This window comes from Bombina bombina, chromosome 1, assembly GCF_027579735.1.
Source record: "Bombina bombina isolate aBomBom1 chromosome 1, aBomBom1.pri, whole genome shotgun sequence".
Classification (NCBI taxonomy): domain Eukaryota; kingdom Metazoa; phylum Chordata; class Amphibia; order Anura; family Bombinatoridae; genus Bombina; species Bombina bombina.
Window position 1 is genome coordinate 634498029 of NC_069499.1, and position 19150 is coordinate 634517178.

Consider the following 19150-nt stretch of genomic DNA (forward strand, 5'->3'; position numbering starts at 1 on the left):
TGGGGTTAATTTAGGGGGTGTTAGGTTAGGGGGCTTAGTATTTAAATTAGTTATTTGCGTTGTGGGTAATTAGGTTTATTGTGATGTGTGGGGGGTGGCGGTTTAGGGGCTATTAGGTTATATAGATACTTTGAGATGTGGGGGGATGGCTGATTAGGGGTTAATAAATTTATTAGGTAGATTTGCGATGTGGGAGAATGGCGGATTAGCGGTTAATAATTTAATTAGGTATATTGCGTTGTGGGGGTTGGCGTTTAGGGGTTATTACTTTTATTATTAGTTGCGATGTGGGATGATGGAGGATATAGGGGTTTTGACGTGTCGGGTTTATTTTTGGGGGGCGGGTTAGAACTTTTACGGAAAATGAATTCATTTATTTTTTTCTTATGCGCCGTCAGTTTCTAAACTGCCGTAAGTCACTGGCAACTCCAGAAATGTGTATTTACTCACATTTAAGGACATCGCTAGTTTATCCAACTTATGGAAGTTTATGAACTGTCCCCGGGGTTTATTTAAATTCCCGATGTGCGAGGGGAGATTACGGGAGACGCAGGTTTCATCAGTTAGGCTGAAGCACGCCCGTTTTCGTTGGTTCAGCAAGTGGGAAAAGTTAAGTGTGGTGCCTAATTCCACATATTAAATTAACAAATTAAGAAGTAAGAAAAACATGAAAGCATGCCAAACTACACACAGCTGAACTGACTATGTATTTATTATCATGCAATAACAATTGTATTACTACATACTATAAAACCACTAATAAATTAAAATTAAGAGGGCACACATGATAAATGGATCCCTGTAATGTAATGTAATGTAAACTGAATAGAAAAAATATAACATACAATAACAGCTCATAAAATCTATGTAATATTGTTACCAATTATTCAAGACAATGCCCCAAATTAATTGAAAGAAATCCATAGTAAGGATATGTTTGTTTGTACTGCAACTGAAGTTTTGTCAGATCCATTCACATGTACTGCAGACAAATGAAAATCTAATAGACAAAAAGCAAAGCGCAACTCCGACTGCTTCTTAAGTATTGCTTCCCAGTCAATTACCTTGAAATATACAATATAATTATTAATACATTTGAATGTTTTTTTGTTTTTTTTAAATAGAAATAGTTGAAATTCCTATGTTCTTCGAAAAATATTATTTATATATATATATATATATATATATATATATATATATATATATATATATATATATATACGTATATGTATATAAAATATATATATTTATATATCTATATTGGTATATATTCATATCAAAATATATTTTACAAAACAGTCACATTTATATCTATGTTCAGTATGTGTATGTATTAAAAAAAGAGTGAAGAACATAGAAATTTGAAGAATTCCTAATGCCTTTTCGGCAGTTGTGTACTTAGGTTTTGTGCTGCCATAAGCACTAAAAATTCTACTGACCCCCCTCCAGGTTTTAGGCATGCTGCTAGTTTTAGTAACCTGCTGCTCCCAATAGAGACTCAGAAAGTGCTGCCCCAAAGTCTGCCGCCCTAGGCAAGTGCCTTGTTTGCCTAAGTCAAAATACGCCCCCAAACCTTTGGCTTTAGCACAGTTGGTCTTAGTGTGCAAGCGATAAAATTAAAAGGTTTTCTTTAGCGCTACCTATAGAAGTCTATGGGGAGAAGTAGTTAGCGTGGTCACAATATCCTAAGTCCTGAAGTTAACGGGCCTGAGTCTTTTGCTTGCTCTCTAACTTTTTACTCTCAACTAATAATACTGGGGCTAACCTGGTAGCACTAGCATTTTAATTTGAGAACAGTTAGCTCTCATAAGCGATACAAATGTATTGATACACTTGTAATCTAGGCCTCAATCACCTCACCAGGCTCTGCTGCTTCCCACCGCCTATCTGCAGATCACTGATGCTAGGAACCTTCTCATTCTGTGTCTTTAATCTGTGGCATCTATTCAGTCTGGTGGGGGAGTTTCACAGGTATAGATACCTGCAAGTGACAACAGCCTCCTGCTAGTTTCATCTGCCTACAGACAAACTTTTGCAAGAAATACTAGCTACTAAAGATAACATTACATGCCAGATAAATAAATCATTCTTAAAGGGACATTAAACACTGAATAAATGCTAGATATGATGATGCATTCAAAGAAAAGATTAGTCTGAGAATAACATGTTTGTGTAGTTTTTAAAGTTTCATTAGCTGTTTAAATATTGACAAAATAAGTGTAAAGTTATGGGGGCCGAATTATCAAGTTCCGAATGGAGCTTGATGCCCCTGTTTCTGCGCGAGCCTTCAGACTCGCCGGAAACAGCAGTTATGAAGCAGCGGTCTAAAGACCACTGTTCCATAACTTGTCCGCCTGCTCTAAGGCTGTTGACATCCATCCGCACAATCCTTTAGGATCGGGCTGATTGACACCCCCTGCTAGTTGCCAATCTTTCGTCATTTATCGATGTGTGGCGGACATGATACGCTACATTGTATCATGTCCATTCCGCACTTTAATAAATCAGCCCCTTAGTGTCTATAAAACAATAGGAGCTGCTATGTTGTAACTTAGGTTACATTTTCTGCTGTGGCCAATTAGGGACAGTTATAAATAGGTCATTAGAGTGTGCAGCCAATGTGCTCTTCCATTTCTAACTGGAACTGTAAGGCTCAAAATTTCAGAATGGAATTACAGGAAAAGAGGATTAAATATATATATATATATATATATATATATATATATATATATATATATATATATATATATATATATATATATATATATATATATATATATATATATATATATAATTTTATAATAACATCTCAAGGTGTTTAATGTCCCTTTAACTGGTTTGGAATCTTTTGTTAAAATGTAGCTACTTTCCAAAAGAACATATCTAAACATGCTCTGGAGCATCTACATGTCTTGAGCAATATGTGGCAGCATTGTTTGCAACAATGTTTTGTAACAATGTTACACATAAAGTGATTGAGCCCACTCTTGAGCCTACCTCAGTATAATCAAATGGAAAGAAGCTGCATTTCAACAAAGAATACCAAAAGAAAGATGTACATGTTGATGATAGAAACAGATTAACACTTGTTTGTTCTTTTTTTAATTATATGCTCTATGTGAATCACAAAAGTTTGCTTTTGACTTGCATTTCTCTTTGGTGTTTGCATTAATTGATTTATTCAATTTACTCCTCTGTGTAGATCAGTATTTCTCAAGCTTTTTGTAGCATAACTCTTTGCCCTAAGTTCCTCCAACTGCAATTCATAAATATTATTAAATTAAAAAAATAAGAAGCAATCAAGCATATCCCAGAAAGTGATTGGAATCAGAAATATGTATAATGAGAAAAGTAATATTCATGTTACCACATTTCTACATCTATCATCATCACATACGCTGCTTACCAGGTTCATTTTATAATAGCAATGCTACAGGAACCCTCAGGGGAACATATACCACAGGCTGAGAAACAAGGGTGTAGATCTCAAAAGACCATAGGGCCTATTTATCAAAGGTCTTGCGGACCTGATCCGACAGTGCTAATCAGGTCCGCAAGACCTCGCTGAATGCGGAGAGCAATATGTTCTCCATATTTAACATTGCACCAGCAGCTCACAAGAACTGCTGGTGCAACGCCGCCCCCTGCAGACTCACGGCCAATCGGCCGCCAGCAGGGGGGTATCAATCAAACTGATCGTACTCGATCGGGTTGATTTCCGGCGATTGCTGTCCGTCTGCTCAGAGCAGGCGGACAGGGTTATGGAGCAGCGATCTTTAGACCGCTGCTTCATAAATTGTGTTTCTGGCGAGTCTGAAGACTCGCCAGAAACACGGGCCCACAAACTCCGTTCGGAGCTTGATAAATGGGCCCCTATGAGTGTGACCAGTTGTCAATTATAATGATCCAATGTATATGACATTTTTGTCTAGTGTTTAAGCACGTGTGTGTATCGCTTGCCATAAAATAACTGACTCCAGTGTGTGTCAAGTTGAAAATACTTTACCTGTGTGTGTTAAAATCTGGAAGTTGTGTGTAAATATTTACCTGTAGGAAATTCAGTATGTGAATGTCTGAAAGTATGTAAATACCTTCCAGCAGACATATAATTGCAAGTATAGTACTGTTTACTACATTCATAGCTGCCAGCAGGTAAGTTATAATTAAAATGTTTGGAAATGAGAAATATAAAAATGTGTCTATATCTTTCCTGGTCCCATTGACTGTATGTTTGCTTTATTTTTTATGTGTGCCATGTTTTGTGAATGCGCAGGAGAGGGTTAGGGTGTTGGTTATGCTGAAAAGAAGCTCACCTGTTGCTTTATTGCTTCAAGCTGGGAGGTATAAAGTGCTCAGGCTGCTCTACGTGCAGTTGCAAATGTATGGCAGTGAGTTAGAGTGACAAGGAAGGAAACTATATATAAAGTGTGTGTCTTTTCACCCACAAAGCTGCGGCTTCTACAGCAGCCTGAGTGTACTAAGCTCAGCATTATCTGAACCATGATTCCATCAGCAGTTGTACTGTTAATCCCACTGCTTAGGGGGAACACAAATGTGGGTGTTAGCATGAGAACACAGTGTTGAACGGACATTAAACACTAAATAAATGCTAGATAGAATGATGCATTCAAAGAAAAGATTATTCAGAGAATACTAGGTAGATGTATTTTTCAAAGTTTAATTTGCTGTTTAAATATTGAGAAAATAGGGGTAAAGTTGTAGTATTTATAAAACAATGCGAGCTGCCATGTTGTAACTTAGGTTACCTTCTATGCTGTGGCCAATTAGAGACAATTATAAATAGGTCACTAGAGTGTGCAGCCAATGGCTGTTTGGAATATAAAAGTGTTGTGCTCTTCCATTTCTAACAGGAACTGAAAAGCTCACAATTTCAGAATGGAATTACAGAAAAAGGGGACAAAATAAATAATGAAAGTATATCACAGAGTTTTTTTTTATACATACAATTTATTATTTTATATTATCATCTCAAAGTGTTTAATGTCCCTTTAATGCAGAGCTGGATCACAAGTGATGGCAAACAGGAGAGCAAAATTAGGGAGCACAGTGGCTAAAGTGGCAATGGGAGTACAACTTAAACAACACTTAAAAGTAGTCTGCCACAAGATCATAATGGGAATCAGCCAGAGAGAGAACAAGGAAAAAGTAAGCCAGGTAGAGTTCAGTAGGTCTGCTCATCCCCATGCACAGAGGCAAATAGGTATAAAAAGGAGTAAAATACATTCTCTATTCATAACCATACAGAACACAACTGACATGACACACACATGTTGTCACATACACTGCACTTCCCCAGATGCTCTGATATTTGGAGGAAACTATACAACATGCAGTTTTTCACACCTCAGCCAGCTTCATTTTGTGGAATTATTATTCCTAAATCACACAGAAGTGTTTTAGCCACAAAATCTGCTCCTAATTACAAAAGTTCTTCATCTGCTTGCTAGAGACCTCCGTTATAAACAATGAGGCAAATAGTGCGGAGGCTGCTTCTCACACAGAAAAAATATACATCTGGTTTATGGTGATTCTTCAGCAGAGCACCCACAACAGTTACATATAGCTATGGGCTTGATCGCAATCTAGCATTTAATAATTATTGGCAGGTTATGGCTACAGATTACTACGCAGTCACTATCAGCCATTGTCATTATTTATTGCCATTTTTTCATTATTGTTTCAGTGAAAGATGTCCCTATACTTAACATGTGCCAGTCCTGTTTTTCTGATCACAATCCAAATTCTCTACACATTTAATGGGGCATTTTCACTTTAACAGCTAAAAAAGCTTGATAAACCCCAAAGAACACTTTTTCACTTATTACTTAAGGGATATAAAAACCCATTTTTTTATTTCATGACTCAGATAGAGTATGCAATTTTAAGCAACTTTTTAATTTACTCCTATTATCAAATTTTCTTCGTTCTCTTGGTATCTTTATTTGAAAAGCAGGATTGTAAGCTTAGGAGCCAGACCATTTTTGGTTCAGCACCTGGGTAGCACTTGCTGATTGGTGGATAAGTGTTGCCACCAATCAGCAACCCTACTCATGGTGTTGAACCAAAAATGGGCCGGCTCCTAAGCTTACATTCCTGCTTTTTCAAATAAAGATACCAAGAGAACGAAGAAAAATTGATAATAGGAGTAAATTAGAAAGTTGCTTAAAATTGCATGCTCTATCTGAATCACGAAAGAAGAAATATGGGTTTCATATCCCTTAAGTATCCAAACAGATTTTGAATGTAGAACTAGTTTTTCACATAGGCAAAAAACAAACTGAAATGACCCCTTCCGTATTGGATAACATTGTAACCAAAGAAAAACCAACACTTCTTGTTCAATTAAAGTAAACAAATTATAATAAGTACACTGACAAAAGTTATTGAATTCAGAAGGGGGGGGGGTTACAGACAGCAGCCATGTTAAGAAAAATACTGGGGGCAGTGAACATGCAGCTTACAATCTGTCTTGTATCATCAGAGGCATAAGACTTTTAATATCCACATATATTGCTTCTGCTATGTAAAGAAAAATACCACTGTTATCATTTTTGCTTGCTTCTCCAGTCTGAAAGGTTGAGGTCATCGGCAGCCACTAGTAGAGAGGACTTCAACAACCCCAGTGATCCAATATAAGCAGTCCGTGGGTGACTACCATTTAATCTCCTTATCATGGATGCTTTCAGCTTGGTACTCCAAGAACCTTTGGAAACATTTCTACATGATTTTGCTGTGGCACTTAATTCTTCACTCCTCTCTGACAACCTAGCGGTTCTAGTGCTGCCTCTATAGAGATCCCAACATGGGGGCCCATTTATCAAGCTCCGTACGGAGCTTGTGGGACCCTGTTGACTCACCAGAAACAACAGTTATGAAGCAGCGGTCTAAAGACCGCTGCTCCATAACCCTGTCCGCCTGCTCTGAGCAGGCGGACAAAAATCACCGGAAATCAACCCGATCGAGTACAATCGGGTTGATTGACACCCTCCTGCTGGCGGCCGATTGACCGCGAGTCTGCAGGGGGCGGCGTTGCACCAGCAGCTCTTGTGAGCTGCTGGTGCAATGTTAAATGTGGAGAGCATATTGCTCTCCGCATTCAGCGAGGTCTTGCGGACCTGATTAGCACTGTCGGATCAGGTCCGCAAGACCTTTGATAAATAGGCCCCATGGTCTTTTGAGATCTACACCCTTGTTTCTCAGCCTGTGGTATATGTTCCCCTGAGGGTTCCTGTAGCATTGCTATTATAAAATGAACCTGGTAAGCAGCGTATGTGATGATGATAGATGTAGAAATGTGGTAACATGAATATTACTTTTCTCACTATACATATTTCTGATTCCAATCACTTTCTGGGATATGCTTGATTGCTTCTTATTTTTTTAATTTAATAATATTTATGAATTGCAGTTGGAGGAACTTAGGGCAAAGAGTTATGCTACAAAAAGCTTGAGCAATACTGATCTACACAGAGCTGCTGGTGCAATGCTGAATACGGAGAGCGTATTGCTCTCCACATTTAGTGAGGTCTGACGAACCTAATCCGCACTGTCAGATCAGGTCCGCCAGACTTTGATAAATAGAGGCCACTGTCAGATTCTCCTATGGCACTTGATCCACATGCTTCTATTGACATGCTGGGGACTCAGTGCTAGCTGAAGAGAAAGCTCAAGTGAGAGCTTCTTCAATGGATGATCTGAAAAAGTTGATCTCTTCTGTCTAATGGCCTAATGATTAATATTCTCTATTTTGGAGATAAATTAAACTGCAGACTTCACAGGGGACAAACCCACTTTTTTTTTTTTTAGAAAGAAGAAACAAGGATCTCTGGAATGAAGAATATCACAGGGGAAAGTGAAGTTAACAAGGGACTATCTGGCACTGATATAAAGTTCAGTTTACGGTAAATACAAATTAAACTGAAATGTTTTCACTACAATTTAAATCATATTTGCTTCTAGTTTAGTACACATTACCTTTCTGTCAGTTAAATAGGTGTATTTTGATTTTTTTGCAAACTTCACCTGCATACAGCTGGCAAGCAGTGTTCCCTCTAAGGACACATTTTGTGAGTGCCCCAAAAGTTAATTAGAGAACCCCACCCTGCAGTAAGAAAACACTATACAATGCAGGCAGCAATGTAAAGTTCCCTTATTAACTGTTTCACTGCTGGGCTGTTCACAAAATGTGGTCTTAGAGGGAACACTGCTGGTTAATTGGAGCAATTAGCAAACACTACACAATGCAGACTGCAAGGTGTGGTTCTCCTATTAATTGTTTCACTGATGGGCCGCTCACAAAACTGACCTTAGAGGGAACACTGCTGGTGAGATAAATCTGTGAGACCTGCTGGTGTAAAATGCTTGGAAAATACCAAGACAATTGTGAGAGAGATTCAGACACACAGAAACATTTTTATTTTACATAGAACAAATACAAAGTGTAATGTAAATTTGTAAAAAGATATTTTGGGCTTGTCTATGTATCACATCCAGAAATGCAAAGAATGCCTCTTAGAAAAATACAGAAAAGCATGCCTTTCTAGAATGTTATGAGAGATCTCACCATGCTGGAGGATCATTTTAGATCATCTCACTTGAGTAGACAACTTAGGTCCTATGTCTATGGGAATCCAGAATACTTACTTCTGCAACAACTATTGCAACCTACTAAGCTCTGCTGGATCACCCTAGACGTATATGATCCAGAGGTGTGTTTGCCTGCTCTTAGCATCTCCTGTTGTCTCAAAATCTTGGTGATAGTACTGTGAGTACAGGAGTCTGTGAACACAGGCAATACCCCGGTAAAATGTAATGCACCATCAATTCTGCAGGTTTGGTCAAACAGAGATCTTGTGAATATCCTGGGGGTATTGAGATTTGTCAGTAGTTCCCTGTGGTTGCAACGAATTGTACCATTACTACCAGGGTTATATCGAAACCTTATGCATATCATCTAAACCTCACTGGGCCCACAGGGAAAAGGCTTAAACTGAGCCCACAATTCAAATGCTGTTTCTAGTTGTTTGAAATCAGCAGAAGCCAAGCCAGCAACCAAGCAACCATAAAGAAGAGAGAGAAGCTGTTTCTCTTTGATTGCAAGTCATTCTTCTTAACAAATATGGTGGCAGGTTTTTCTGTACGGCAGCACAGTAACAGCCATCTTGGAAACCCAGCCACCATATTTGTAAAGGAAATTCCATATACTTTCCTTACACTGTGAGCCCTGCCTTGCTAAAGGGCCACATAGAGGCCAGGTATGATGCAAGTGGAGCTGACATCCCACTAGGATCCTCTGTAGTGAGATCAATACTGATTGCACCCTAGAAGTTAAGGTCTGATATTCAAAAGCTGACCGCTCAGGTGAGATGATCTAAGACATCTCTGCAGTATGGAGAAGTCCCTAAAAAATGTTAGAAACACAAATTTTAATTTGAAAGATATATATCTCACTATGCAGGTTTTGTATGTGAAGGAGATACACCTACATTACAATAACATTACAATATATATATATATATATATATATATATATATATATATATATATATATATATATATATATATATATATATATATATATATATATATATATATATATATATATTAAATAAAAGAGGTGTGGATGGAAAAAATAGCAAATATTCAAGTGTTGAAGTGTAGAGATTGCTCAGCCACTTCTTCTGCAAGTTTGAAAAAACAAACTCACTAATTTATATATAGTATATACTATTGGTGCAGACCCATATAATTATTATATTACACAATAATGAGGAGAGAAGAATGACACATAATAGTGGCATTCACCAAGACTGGGAATTCAGCACTCTTTTGGAAAAACACTTGTAGAAAAATTACTTTCAGAAAGGTGGTTTTATTGTGTGACCAGTGGGTCCAGGCCAAGTCAGATCCACCCTGGCAAAGTAAAAATAATGCAAACAATAACCAAAATTTACAGTAACAATAAGTTAACCTATAATTAACAAAAAATAATTACACCAATGGGCTGGCCCAAATGTTACCCATGCAGAGTGGAGCTATACACATATAAATATGTCATATGAATTTATCTGCAATTAGTTCAACAAGGTGCTGTAGGAGGAAGGAAAGCTCACAGGTGTATATCAGACCTATAAAGGTTTTAGTAAAAACTGAATCACCAATAATCAGAGCATATTACGTTCCTAAATACAGTACTTGTCATGCTTATATGAATAGTTGCAAGCGAAGCAAGCTTAAAGCATAACAAGATAATATTGCACAGCACAATCAGAAACAATCAAAACTGATTATAAATCAAATAGGCAAAAATAAGCTTTTGAAAAGGATTCCTTAAGGGACTTTTGATGTTGAACAGTCTTTCAAATTTGTACCAATAAAAACAGGTACAAAAGTCCCCAAGGTAAATCAAGCACTATTTGATATAGTGCCCAACAGTAGAAAAAGAGCAGGTCATTGTCGAGTGAGCATTAGACAAGCGGTATGCAGTTGTAAGCTGTTAGATAGATGTAGTAGATAGAGATGGGGAAAGTCGCACAAGCAGGCACAGAAGCAAGTATTCAGCGGGAGGTCAGGTTAGTGCAGCGTAGATTAGCAAGCAAAACAATGCACAAATGTCAAGCTGATAAGGAAAGGGAACAGGAGGGTACTTGCTGTTTAAATAGTACCCCTCTGTCGACGGCACCCTTTCAAAGCTATCTCAGTTTACCCGTAACCTCAGCGTTGCTCCAATTTCCCTTATAGGACCTTACACCAGCCGTTCCTCTGCTTGAGTAGTCGACGGACGTCTGATATCCTCCAAATGATATCTGTTACACCTCGTTTAGCGTTTAGATGCACTCTCCATGTACACACAATCACGCCAGAAAACTTTCCTGCTCGATTCCTCTGTGGCGCTCAATTGCAGCGAAGGGCTCCACCAAACAGCATGGACTACACGTGGGTCGGCTAGCCAATCGCCGACACGTGTTTCACCCTTACGTCATCAAAGGGACGGGGCTTCATCAGGGCATGATAGTATGCACGTCATACGTGCTATTTTATAGGAATTCAAAAACCGCCCATAAGAACAGGTGAAATGATAAACACAGACAAAATATTAAAAGTATAAATTGAAAATTAGTACACATCAACAAATGCATAGATATAAAATATTTAGAAATCTACAAGTTACTATAAACCTAAGTTTGATAGGGATTACGTTTATAAAGGCCGCTATTGAACCAATGGATGAAGGGAATCTGAACATAAAGGTGGTCCAATGAAAGCTAAAGGAAACTTCCCATATCAAGCTTTTCATTAAGACCCCTTTTACCAATGGTAGCTAGGTTATAAATCCATCTGCATTCTTTCTGCAGAAGGATTTTATCATTATTACCCCCCCTACCATTGGTAATTCCCTTGTCGATGCCTGTCACTCTCATACAGTCAGGTAGACTGTTATGAAAAGTTTCAAAGTGTCTGGCTACACTGCTAGTCTGTACCTTGTTTTTTATGTCGTCCCTATGTTCCAGGATTCTGTCTTTCAGAATCCGTTTCATTTTCCCGACATAAAAACAAGGGCAGCTACATGAGAGGAGATAGATTACACCTTCGGTATTACAGTTAAAAAAATATTTTAACCTGTAAATTTTCTCTTCATTAACTGAAAACACTTTTGTCTGTAACATAAACCGAAAGGCCACACACTTTTTGCATGGAAAATTGCCTATCAGTTTTTGTCTAGACAACCAATTCTTTTGAGGGGTAACAAATTTGCTCTTGACTAGTCTGTCTTTAAGATTAGGGGCTCTCCTTGCTGTTAGAAGGGGAGCCTCTCCTATCTCTTTTGCGATATTGTCGTCATTTAAGAGAACACTCCAGTTTTTCTTGAGTATATCTCTCAAATGATTCCAATGGCAATTGTACTCTGTAATAAGTCTGATTTTATTGTCACTTTCTCTTGACTTAGGGGTTAACAGCCTAATTCTGTCTGTTTTCTGGGCATAGGATCTAGCATGTGCTATTACTCTCTTCGAGTAACCCCTAGTTTTGAAACGTTGTTCCATAGAGATGGCATGTTCATTGTATTTTGAGACTGAGGAACAATTCCTGCGTAACCGCAGGAATTGACCTTTTGGGATGCCTCTCTTTAAATGTTCAGGATGATGACTATGTGCTTCAAGTACACTATTCGTTGCTGTTTCCTTCCTAAAATTCTCAGTTATCAGGGTATCCCTTTCAATTCTTATATGTAAGTCAAGGAAGGATAAGTCAGTCTTGCTGAAATCTAGGGTCAGAGTAATATTTCTGTTATTATCATTAAGTTCTGAAACAAAACATTTTAGTTAATTCTCTGTACCCTCCCAGATCAGCAAGATGTCGTCCACATAGCGTAACCAAAGTTGCACATATTGATTGAAAGCTTGTTTTTGGAAGACTTCTTCCATTTCCCATAAGCCCAGATGTAGACAAGCATATGTGGGGGCACAAGTGGATAGATTAATGATCCCAATTGATTTAGCATCGTTTAATAATTTAAACAGTGCAATTTTCAGGGAGGGAATGGGGTTCTCCTGGAGGCGCAAGTATTGATTTTTATCTAGCAATTGTCTTTTTACTTCTAAGACATAGCATTTGGCATCCCAAAGTACCACATTTCCGCCCTTTTAAATATAAAATAAATATGGTGTATATATAGATCTTTTTTAACAGACGTTATTCCTTCACACCTATTGGAGCTTTTCAGTCATGTGACCTTAGCCAACATAGACAGTTAGAAATATCTAACAACACTGGATGAACCAGGAAGTAATAACCACTGGTTACGTATACTTATAGCAATACAACAACCTCATTTAGCTACAAATAGTTGTGGCGAAAATATTTACCCTATTTTTGAGTAAAGTATCCGTATGAACACCGAAAGAGAAAAAAACGTATACTTTACTACAACAAATCTTATTGCCTCATAAGATATACAAGAGTAATTTAAGATAAGAAAGGAAACCCCTTTTTTAGATTATTATTAGTTTTTTTTATATCTATTACATATATGTAAATTAAACTTGTGTTGCATTTTTTTTACTAATTTAGAAATTACAGTGTGTTTAAAACTATTGAGTATACTATGAAATGTAACCAAAAAGATGGTTTGTGATCATAATGTTGCTCATTTTCCAAATTTGAAATGATTTTATGCTTTTGATACATGTTTCTGTTGCCCTTTCTGTTTAATTAGCCTGCACATGTTGCTTTTTTACCAATTATGGATCCTATTGGCTATTGTGTCTATTTAAATACGAGTTGTATAGTTTGGACTAGTTTACCTAATGAAATGGCCAAGTATGAGAGCAGAGAAAAGCGTTGCATAAACTAAGGGGGTACTAAACTTCTTCCCTATGCCTGCTGCTACTGTTTTTAAGTAAAATATTTTTTAAATAAATAACATTTTGGCAAGCTATTCTTATATACAACTTACAGCAAATTTTGCTGGTACAAGCATTTTTTTGGGAATCTATATATGCCAAGCTTGTACAGCACTTGTAAAAGTTTGGACATGTCGCAGTTTGTTCCTGATATCGGGAGAGGGTGAGCTGATACGCCACAATCTATCAGCCTGCTTCTACTAGCACACCAGGGTGCTTTGTGCAAATAACAACCATATCCATTTTGGTAGGAGGAGTGAAGCCAAGTATTAAGAACTTCTATTGGGAGGAATCCACAAATCATTTGGACTTTATTCTCATCTGATAACTCCAAGTTTTACAATTGTTTAACAGTTGTTTAATAATATTTGTGTAACAATATAGGACGAGATTACATATACGGCGCAGGCTTCAGCGTAACTGTGGAAACCCGCGTCACCCGCAACTTCACCTCGCACATCGGGGTATCACATATACGGCGCCGACAGTTCATGAAGTGCCGTAAGTCGGATAAACTAGTGATGTGCAGAAATGAGCGTAAATACAAATTTCTGGAGTCGCCAGTGATTTATGGCACTTTAGAAACTGCCGGCGCCTAAGAAAATAAAAATAAAAAATCTCCAGTAAAAGTCTAAACCGCTTGCCAAAAATAAACCCCACACGTAAAACCCCTATATCCGCAATCCCCCCACATCGCAACTAATAATAAATGTATTAACCACTAAAACGACAACCCCCAACAACGCAATATGCCTAATTAAACTATTAACCCCTAATCCGCCATTCACCCACATCGCGATCTACCTAGTAAAAGTATTAACCACTAAATCTGCTAACCCCAACATCGCAAACTACTTAATAAATGTATTAACCCCTAATCCGCCATTAACTCACATTGCAAAGTACCTATTAAAACTATTAACCCCTAATCCGCCATTAACCCACATCGCAGCAAACCTTATAAATCTATTAACCCCTAATCCACCAAACACACACAACGCAATAATCCTAATAAAACTATTAACCACTAATCTGCCAACCCCCCACAACGTAAGTACCCTAATAAACCTATTAACCCCTAATCCACTATACCCACACAACGCAAATAACTAATTTAATTACTAAGCCCCCTAACTTAACACCCACTAAATTAACCCCAAATTACATAAAATAATAAAATACTAAATTATTATTAAAATAAAAAATCCTATCATTACTTAGAAAAATAAACCTAAAATTAAATTAAAATAAATTTATCTAAAATTACCAAAAATAAAAAATGCTAACATTACAGAAAATAATAAACAAAATTTTCCAAAATAAAAAATTAAACCTTATCCCTATGAAAATAAAAAAGCCCCCAAAATAAAAACACCCCCTAATCTAATGCTAAACTACCAATAGCCCTTAAAATGACTAACACTAAACCCCCCAAAATAAATAAACCTAACACTAAAAAAAACTTAAACTACCCATTGCCCCTAAAGGGGCATTTGTATGGGCATTGCCCTTAAAAGGGCATTCAGCTCTTTTACTGCCCTTAATAAGGCATTCAGCTCTTTTACGATTGCCCATTAAAACCCTAATCTAAAAAAAAAACAGAAAAAAATAAAATAACCCTAACTCTAACCCCCAAATAGGTACTCACTGTTCCCGAAGTCCAGCGGAGAAGGTCCGGTTCCAGGCGGTGAAGTTTTCTTCCAAGCAGCCGACATCTTCTTCCAAGTGGGGACCACTGCCTTCTTCATCCAGGACCAAGCCGGCGCGGAGCAGGACCGGCGACCGCAGAGCCATGGAGTGTGGAGGATCCTCTTCGTACGATCGCCACCGTACACTGAATAGTGAATTCAAGGAACGGATTTAAATATGGCGTCCCTTGCATTCCTATTGGCTGATTTGATTCTTCAAATTCAAATCAGCCAATAGGATGAGAGCTACTGAAATGCTATTGGCTGTTCAAACCGCTTGGAAGAAGATGTCGGCCGCTTGGAAGAAGACTTCACCGCCTGGAACAGGACCTTCTCCACCGGACTTCAGAAACAGTGAGTACCTATTTGGGGGTTAGACTTAGGCTTTTTTTTTTTTTTTTTTTTTTTTTAGATTACGGATTTATTGGGCACTCTTAAAAGAGCTGAATGCCCTTTTAAGGACAATACCTATACAAATGGATCTTTAGGGGCAATGGGTAGTTTAGGATTTTTTAGTGTTAGGTTTTTATTTTGGGGGTTTGTTGGGTGGTGGGTTTTACAGTTAGAGGGGGGATTTAGTATTTTTATGGTAAAAGAGCTGTTTAATTTAGGGCAATGTCCTACAAAAGGTCCTTTTAAGGGCTATTGGTAGTTTAGTATTAGATTAGGGGGTGTTTTTGTAATCTTAGATTAATTTAATTTTATATATTTTTTAAATTTTTAAGTAATGTTAGCTTTTTTATTTTAACTAATTTAATTAATTTTATTTTAACTAATTTACAGCTAGATTATGAGTTGTGCGTTAGGGTTAAAAAGCAGCGTTGGCTGGTCCTAACGCTGCTTTTTAACGCCCGCTGGTATTACGAGTCTTGCAGTTACAGGTGTACTGCTCACTTTTTTGGCCAGACTTGGAAATACCTCAAATCCACTTACGTCAATTGCGTATCCTATTTTTTCAATGGGACTTGCATAGCGCCGGTATTACGAGTCTGACAAAACGAGTAGACCCTCTCCTGTCAAGACTGGTACCGCATTTTAAAGTCAGTAGTTAAGAGTTTTATGGTACAATGCTGTAGCATAAAACTCTTAACTAAAGTGCTAAAAAGTACACTAACACCCATAAACTACCTATTAACCCCTAAACCGAGGCCCCCCCCCCACATCGCAAACACTATAATAAAATTATTAACCCCTAATCTGCCGAACCGGACATCGCCGCCACTATAATAAATATATTAACCCCTAAACTGCCGCACTCCCGCCACGAAAACATTAGTTAAATATTATTAACCTCTAATCTGCCGTCCCTAACATCGCCGACACCTACCTACATTTATTAACCCCTAATCTGCTGCCCCCAACTTTGCCTCCTCTATATTACATTTATTAAACCCTAAACCTAAGTCTAACCCCCCCCCCTAACTTAAATATAATTAAAAGAAATCTAAATAAATATTCCTATCATTAACTAAATTATTCCTATTTAAATCTAAATACTTACCTCTAAAATAAACCCTAAACTAGCTACAATATAACTAATAGATACATTGTAGCTAGCTTAGGATTTATTTTTATTTTACAGGCAAGTTTGTATTTATTTTAACTAGGTAGAATAGTTATTAAATAGTTATTAACTATTTAATAAACTACCTAGCTAAAATAAATACAAAAGTACCTGTAAAATAAAACCTAACCTAAGTTACACTAACACCTAACACTACTCTATAATTAAATTAATTCCCTAAATTAAAAACAGGATTCTATCAGCCAATCTGAATTAAGGTAGGAAAAATCCTATTGGCTGATGCAATCAGCCAATAGAATTGAGCGCATTCTATTGGCTGATTGGAATAGCCAATAGAATGTGAGCTCAATCCTATTGGCTGATTGGATCAGCCAATAGGATTGAACTTCAATTCTATTGACTGATCCAATCAGCCAATAGGATTTTTCCTACCTTAATTCCGATTGGCTGATAGAATCCTATCAGCCAATCGGAATTCAAGGGATGCCATCTTGGATGACGTCATTTAAAGGAACCGTCATTCGTCGGGTAGTCGTCGGTCTGGATGGATGCTCCGCGTCGGCTGGCTTCAAGATGGACCCGCTCCGCTCCGGATGGATGAAGATAGAAGATGCCGCCTGGATGAAGACTTCTGCCCATCTGGAGGTCCTCTTGTGCCCGGCTGGGTGAAAACATCTCAAGGTAAGGTGATATTCAAGGGGTTAGTGTTAGGTTTTATTAAGGGGGGATTGGGTGGGTTTAAGAGTAGGGTTGGGTGTGTGGGTGGTGGGTTTTAATGTTGGGGGGTATTGTAATTTTTTTTACAGGTAAAAGAGCTGATTACTTTGGGGAAATGCCCCACAAAAGGCCCTTTTAAGGGCTATTTGTAATTTAGTATAGGGTAGGGATTTTTTTTATTTTGGGGGGCTTTTTTATTTTATTAGAGGGATTAGATTAGGTGTAATTAGTTTAAAAATTTGTAATTATTTTTTTATTTTCTGTAATTTAGAGTTGGGTTTTTTTCTCGTAATTTAGTTTATTTAATTTAATTGTATTTAATTGTAGTTTGTTTAGGTAATTAATTTAATTATAGTGTAGTGTTAGGTGTAATTGTAACTTAGGTTAGGGTTTATTTTACAGGTAAATTTGTACTTATTTTAGCTAGGTAGTTATTAAATAGTTAATAACTATTTAATAACTATTGTACCTAGTTAAAATAAACACAAAGTTGCCTGTAAAATAAAAATAAACCCTAAGATGGCTACAATGTAATTATTAGTTATATTGTAGCTAGTTTAGGGTTTATTTTATAGGTAAGTATTTTGTTTTAAATAGGATTCATTTATTTAATTGTAGTAATTTTATTTCATTTTATTTAAATTATATTTAAGTTAGGGTTAGACTTAGGTTTAGGGGTTAATAAATTTACTATAGTGGTGGCGACGTTGGGGCGGCAGATTAGGGGTTAATAAATGTAGGTAGGTGTTGGCGTTGTTAGAGACGGCAGATTAGGGGTTAATAATATTTAACTAGTGTTTGCGAGGCGGGAGTGTGGCGGTTTAAGAGTTAATACATTTATTTAAGTGGCGGCGATGTCCAGTCGGCAGATTAGAGGTTAAAAACTTTATTTAAGTGTTTGCGATGTGGGGGGGGGGCTCGGATTTAGGGGTTAATAGGTAGTTTATGGGTGTTAGTGTACTTTTTAGCATTTTAGTTAAGAGTTTTATGTTACAGCGTTAGCCCATAAAACTACTGACTTTTAAATGCGGTAGGAGTCTTGACAGGAGAGGCTGTACCGCTCACTTTCTCCAAGACCCATAATACTGGCATTAGGAAAATCCCATAGAAAAGATAGGATACGCAATTGACGTAAGGGGATTTGCGGTATGCTCGAGTCGCGGAAAAAAGTTAGCGGTACACCTGTACCTGTCAGACTCGTAATACCAGCGGGCGTTAAAAAGCAGCGTTGGGACCTCTCAACACTGCTTTTTAAGGCTAACGTAATTTAGCCGTATGATAGCTACAATGTAACTATTAGTTAAATTGTAGCTATCTTAGGGTTTATTTTATAGGTAAGTATTTAGTTTTAAATAGGAATAATTTAGTTTATTATAGTCATTTTATTTAGATTTATTTAAATTATATTTACGTTAGGGGGGGTTAGGTTTAGGGTTAGACTTAGGTTTAGGGGTTATACATTTAGTATAGTGGCAGCGACGTTGAGGCGGCAGATTAGGGGTTAATAAATGTAGGTAGGTTGCGGCGACATTGGGGCGGCAGATTAGGGGTTAATAAATATAATGTAGGTGTCGGCGATGTTGGGGGCAGCAGATTAGGGGTTAATAAGTATAATGTAGGTGGCGACGGTGTCCGGAGCGGCAGATTAGGGGTTAATAATATAATGTAGGTGTCGGCAAAGTCAGGGGTGGCAGATTAGGGGTTAATAAGTGTTAGATTGGGGGTATTTAGACTAAGGGTTCATGTTAGGGTGTTAGGTGTAGACATTAAATGTGTTTCCCCATAGGAATCAATGG